Below are 6,756 nucleotides of genomic sequence, written 5' to 3'. Positions count from 1 at the left end.
TAATACCAGATCACCTGGGTCTTCAGCTTACTGACTACAGGTCATAGGACTTCTCAGCTTCTATAATTTTGTAAGCCAATTTCTTATAATAAATCAATCCCTCCATAGATAGATAGATAAGAGATATATAGAGATATATTCTTAATATATATGTCCTATACAGATTAAGGACATATACATTTGTATATTTTCATTTTTCATACTAATTGTTGTTTGTCAAGTTTAGTCTTCTATGCAGCCATCATTAATTTATTCCCAAACTTCCTACAGGACTTCAGATCTTCTCTCACCTCTCAATGTGTTAAAATACAACTAAAAGTTAAATAAAAAAATAACTTATTAAAACCATATATATTTGTATATGTCCTTTATATAGTACATATATACTAAGAATATACATATAGGATATGTCTCTATACATATAAATATATAGAGAGATATAAAAATATATATTCTTAATATATGTCCTATATATTAGGAAGTATATCATATACTCTATGTATTTAATATAAAGTATATAATATAATTTTTATATATTTAATATAATGTGTATATATAAAGTGTAAATATATAGGACTATATATTATATATAAAAATATATACTTCTAAATATATAGGACATATACATACTTCTAAATAGATAGAACATATATATTTTATATATATAAGTATATAAATAGTATATATAAGTATATAAGAAGTATATATATACTTCTAAATATATAGGACATATATTATATATAAAAATACACACACACACACATGTCTTACCAGGCCCGGCACATTCCCCATGAAGCTGTACTGGGATTTGGCCCTCAGGAATGGAAGGGCTGTGTGTGTGTGTGTGTGTGTTTGTGTATCCTATTGGTTCTGCTTCTCTAGAGAACCCAAATTAGTACAGACTTTCAATCATGCAGAGCCCAAAGTTGCAGGATGGAAAGTACAAAGGCCCCCAGCGGATCACTGGGATGGTGCTATTTTTGGTTCCACCTCCTTGGTACCCAGATACATGTATTTGTCCTCCTGGGGTCACAATACAATGTGAAGTTCTTCAATCTAATGCATATACTACATCCTGAATAATGATACACCATCCTCACAGAGTATTGCCTCCTAACTAGGACCCTCACTGTGCCTTTAGAAAGTCATCCCAACCCTCTGTGGAGCAGTGCTTCTAAATGATGCAGTAGGTGATATGACCAGTGAATCCCATGTCATAGCCCTACTCCCACACCTACATCACTGTGAAGTGAGTCCCCTGTCTGATGCTATGCTGTACAGGATTCCATGCCTGTGAGTCAAGTATTCTTTAAGCCCCAAGAAAACAGTGTTAGCTGAATCTCAGTGGGCAGGAAATCATACCCAGAATAGGTATCTATCCCAGAGTGGACGAACTGCTGGTCCATCCACCAGATAAGAGACCCAATTTGGTTGGTTTGCCACCAAGTGGCTATTTGGTCTCCTAGAGTAATAATGCCATATCAGGGCTCAGTGTTGATCTTGGTTAATGACAAACTGGATGTTCAGAGGCAGCAGGAGGTAGATTGACCTTGATAAGTGGGAAGGTTCCCACTGTTGGGCCCATGTATATCTTTCATCTCTGCCACCAATGATGACCACTATGTTATTATTCCTTTCCCATTAGTACCAGAGTGACCAATCATGAAGACTGGATAATGCCAAATGACCAAGTTATTTTGTCAATTTAGTTGTTCAGTGCCTCTTCCATGGTGTATGCTTTCTGGTAGGCATTAACATCTGATTTAAAGTCTTCACTCTTTGCCTGATTCCCTTAACCTTTGTAATTCTTCTGATGTCTGGCATTTCCACTTCATTCAGACCATTGCTTTTTCCAGATTTCAAAGGTCCATGCTGGCAACAAGTTTGTTCCATCAGTTGGGGTCCTTGCCAGGACCCTATGTCCCAAGAAAGTATTCCCAAGTCAATAAATTTTGCTTATACAATTTCATTTCTCAGTCCCCTTGATCAAGCCTTTTGTATTAGTTCATTTGCATGCTACTGATATAGACACGCCCGAGACTGGGCAATTGACAAAAGAAAGAGGTTTAATTGAACTCACAGTTCCATGTGGCTGGAAAGGCCTCACAATCATGGTGGAAGGCAAAAAGAAGCAAGTCACATCTTACATGGATGGTGGCAGGCAAAGAGAGCTTGTGCAGAGAAACTCCTGTTTTTCAAACCTTCAGATCTTGTGAGACCCATTCACTATCACGAGAACAGCATGGGAAAGACCCACCGCCACGATTCAATAGTCTCCCATCGGATCCCCCCAACAACATGTGGAAATTATGGGAGCTACAAGATGAGATTTTGGTGGGGACGCAGAGCCAAACCATATCACCTCCTCAAAATCCAATCACTAATATACTCCCCTGGCTTCTGCTAGTTCATGCTAACTAGTTCCTGCTGTTCCTTTAGTACATGGTTTCTTTCCTTTCTTACCAGGCCCAGCACATTCCCCATGAAGCTGCACTGGGATTTGACCCTCAGGAATGGAGGCATTCCCGAGGCGGCGCTTGCCTGACTGGGAAGAGGCCTCTCCAGCGTCTTCCAATAAGAGGAAGCAGTAGCCCTTGCTATGGAAAAAGGAGATGTCTCCGTAAGCTCTGAGGGTTCAGGGGGTCTGTAGTGTCAAAACCCTTGGCCGGGCGCGGTGGCTCACGCCTGTAATCCCAGCACTTTGGGAGGCCGAGGCAGGCGGATCATGAGGTCAGGAGATCGAGACCATCCTGGTTAACACGGTGAAACCCTGTCTCTACTAAAAATACAAAAAATTAGCCAGGCGTGGTGGCAGGCGCCTGTAGTCCCAGCTACTAGGGAGGCTGAGGCAGGAGAATGGCGTGAACCCGGGAGGCGGAGCTTGCAGTGAGCCGAAATCGCACCACTGCACTCCAGCCTGGGTGACAGAGCAAGACTCCGTCTCAAAAAAAAAAATCTCAAGGACATTCTCCTAGATGTCTCCATTGCATGTGTCAGGGTTCCAGAACCTACCTCAGCTGAGCATTTAAATGTTTCCGAGGCTTTGTGATTTTAACTATAAAATCCCGTGTCTGCTTCTCAGCTGTGTATGTTCTTCTACTGTGGAAGATAAGGACCTATTTGTGAACTATCAACAGTCCCTCTGGCACTTACATTTAGCCTTTCACTACTTGTTAATCACTCTCAGTTTTTCATTATCCTTTGCAGAACATCAATATAACTTAGCAATCATCAGCCCTCTGGCTGTTTTCCCAAATCACCACAAGTGAGATTTAAGTAATTGAGCCTCCAACTGTACCAGGTTCCACTGACCCCATATTACTCTCAGGATGGGGTCCTCCTTACCACCATCAGGGCAAAGAGTAAGCCAATCCACATGCCCATCTTAGTGCCTGCTTTCTCAGACTCCTCTCAGGGACCCGTTTTGAGAAGCAGGTGCCAAGATGAGATGGAAGTGCAAGAAATTTACTGGGGGGAATGTCTGTGAAGGATAAAGGGGGCCAGACCAGGATTAGGCAGGGATAACTGTTTGCAGATATGACCTTTTGAAAGAAGAGGGAAGGGAGGATTGGGTAGAAAAGCCCCAGACCACAGCACAGTTCTGAAAAAGTTGCAGCCAGGCCAGTGGTGAGGGGAGTCTCACACAAATGTTGTTCGTTGGTACTAGGACAGGACTAGGCCTTAATACCCCAGCCATGCTCAGTCATTGGCCGAGAACAACCTAGGGGAAGCATGTTCTAAGCATTTGTAGGAGCAGCAACTGAAGGCAATCCCCATGTGTCCTGTAGCAGACTCTGTAAGGAGATCTGGGCTGCACATCTTCATGACCCACATTTGGTGGACTTTTTTTTTTTTAGTTAACTTTTATTTTAAGTTCAGGGGTACATGTGCAGGTTTGTTATGTAGCTAAACTTGTGTCATAGGGGTTTCTTGTGCAGATTATTTTGTCACACAGGTATTAAGCCTAGTACCTATTAGCTTTTTTTTATTTAACTTTTAGGTGTATTTTAACATATTGAGAGATGAGAGATGAGAGAAGATCTGAAGTCTTGTGGAAAGTTTGGAAATAAATTAATGATGGCTGCATAGAAGACTAAACTTGACAAACAGCAATTAGTATGAAAAATGAAAAGCTGTACAAGAAAGAAATAGGATCATAATTCATATGGCTCAGTGGTGAATTATGTTTGAATAATCATAATAAGCAGGGAATTTAACCAAGAAAAATGTCCCAAACTGATTTCATCAAAAGCCGCATTGGAAGGATAGGAAAAGGAAAGTGTGAACAGAGAAGTGGGCAGTAGAAGAGACCAAAATTCATATCTTCTGTAATATGAAGTCATTAGATAATTTTTATGAATTAAAGTTGAAGAAATAATAGTATAAGATTATTTTAAAATATTACAGTAAACAATAAACATAACGACTACAATAATTGAAAGTATCTCCAGGGAACAGGAATCTGTGATGGGAAGGGTTTTAGCAGAGGACTGCTGGTTTTCTTTTTAAAGCTATGGTACTGTTGGAGTTTTTTAACTTTGTCGATGTTTGATTACAATATTAAAATTAAATTTTAAAAGGCAAATCAAGATTGTCCAATATTTAGTTGTACATCCTAATGAATGATACCAATTTTATGCAATTCTCAGGAATCCTGCTATTGCAGGAATATATTAATACTTAGGTTGTATATCTAGCTCATATTGATTAAAGGGACATGCTTTTACTCTCAGATTTCACTGGAAGTGTTTTAGCATGCAAAATTAAAAATATTACCTACCATGTCATTAAAATTTCAAGAGGAATGTTTTCAAGTCAGACAGTGGGGAGTTTTATGGGTTTTTAACTCACTTTCTGATAACACACACTTGGCTTGCGATTCACATGTGTCAGCTGTTATCAGCTGGCCATGTGCGTCACTGAGTGAGCTTTGTGGTATTATCTGTAGCCAAAGGAAACACAGAGGAAATCATTGCAGCAGCTCCACACATTTCAATCAGTTAGAAAAATCTGCTCCCCCACTGGTATTTTCACACATTCCCTCAACAGCAAGCCTATTCTATTATAGAAAAAAAAGAAAAAGAAAAAGAAAACAAAAAATTGTAATGGATTCTGATAGCTGCTAATTCAGCCTTAAAAACAGAATTTGTATAAACTCAATAATTCTGGAAAACCCTCGAGTTCCAAAATGTGCATAGATCTTTTCCATAATAGTGTAATTTACACTTTTGCTCAGAACCAGTTCCACAGTCTTCCCCTCTTTCTCCCACACTTGATCCAGGGAAAGACTCATCTTCCTGTAGGAAAAATCAAGCCCCCCTACCCAACCCCCCAAAAAAACAGGTCTTGTGGAAATCAATTTTATTAAAAAATGGTAAGCAATATCCATCATCATATATAACATGAATAAATTCCTGCATAACACAAGGTGCTAGAATTGTTCAATTTAGTTTTCTATATCAAATTACTCTGGAATCTGAGCCCTTGCTCACCTAGGTAGGAAAGCAGCTGATCAATATCAGTCATTGGTACATACTTACTCCCACTCCTTTCAAGGGAGGGACTTTACAAGGATCCTAGGGCTGACAAGGTCCAGAGAAAAAGGGTGGGGGAGGGCAGGTTCTTATTCCATTGTGGTTGCCATCTTACTGTTCCTCATTTGAGTGCAGAACTCAGCCTGAGCACAATTCTCTTCCCCCATCTTTGAGAACTGGTAACATAGCAGCCCATAGAGAATCAGAGATGGGTCTGTCCCAGGTCCCTTCAGTGAGACATCTTCTCAACTACAGGTGCCAAGACTGCAGCTTCAAAGTTTTCCCTTTACAAATGCCCTCAGGACAATCTTCCATGGGAATAATCAGCTCTTATTATTTTTTCTTTTTTCTGATAAGACCACTCCAATGGAGCGAGGAAGGGATTGTGTACAGGGATATTGCTCCTGTAAATTATTAATACCTTGCCCTGCCACACTTATTAAAATGCTTCCAGTTACTTGTTCAGTTTTTCTTAAGGTAATGAAAAGTAAGTGTATAAATGCTTATTTTCATGCCTTAAATAATTACAGTGATCCCTTGCCAACCATGGGGAGAAAAAGTTGCATGTGAAAAGTTCTGGGGCTGGCAGAATGGTTGGTTGACAATACTTCTTCGTGGAAAATAAAAGGTTCGACAGGAACAAAAAATTAAGGGCTAAATATATATAATACTTAAAAGCAGAGTAAATAAAAGTCTAGAAGACATCTTATCCAAAACAGATCATATTTGTCATTGAAAACTTGTTCTGGCAGGAAGTCCTCTACCAGAGCACCTTTTGCATTTGTTCTAGAACCCCTGTTGCTGTTCTGTGATCTGTTGGGGCATCCAGTTAAAAGGACTGAGAACCATTATCTACCGGCTTGAAATTTAATGTTTTGCATTTGCATTCTTTCCATATATAAACCCAAAGGCTCTGCCCTACACAGGTCTGGAAAGGCAATTGGTGGGGCGGGCCCAAGATGCACGACTAGAAGCAGCCACAATCGGAGGCTCGCATCGAAAAGAAACAAAACAGCCTGCAAATCCTGCGCTGGCAACCGAGGTATCCAGGTTCTGTCATCAGCACTGACTAGGCTGCTGGCATGACCCACCAAGAGGAAGGAAGAGCAGTGTGGTTCTGCGGCCTACCTGAGACCCACAAGGGTCAGGGGAGCCCCCACCCACCAGCCAAGAAGGCAGTGAGCAAGCATGCTACTCAGCCTGGGAAACCGTGCTTTTCCCA

This window comes from Pongo pygmaeus, chromosome 5 (assembly GCF_028885625.2).
Source record: "Pongo pygmaeus isolate AG05252 chromosome 5, NHGRI_mPonPyg2-v2.0_pri, whole genome shotgun sequence".
Taxonomy (NCBI): domain Eukaryota; kingdom Metazoa; phylum Chordata; class Mammalia; order Primates; family Hominidae; genus Pongo; species Pongo pygmaeus.
Note: the sequence above shows the minus strand (reverse complement) of the source record.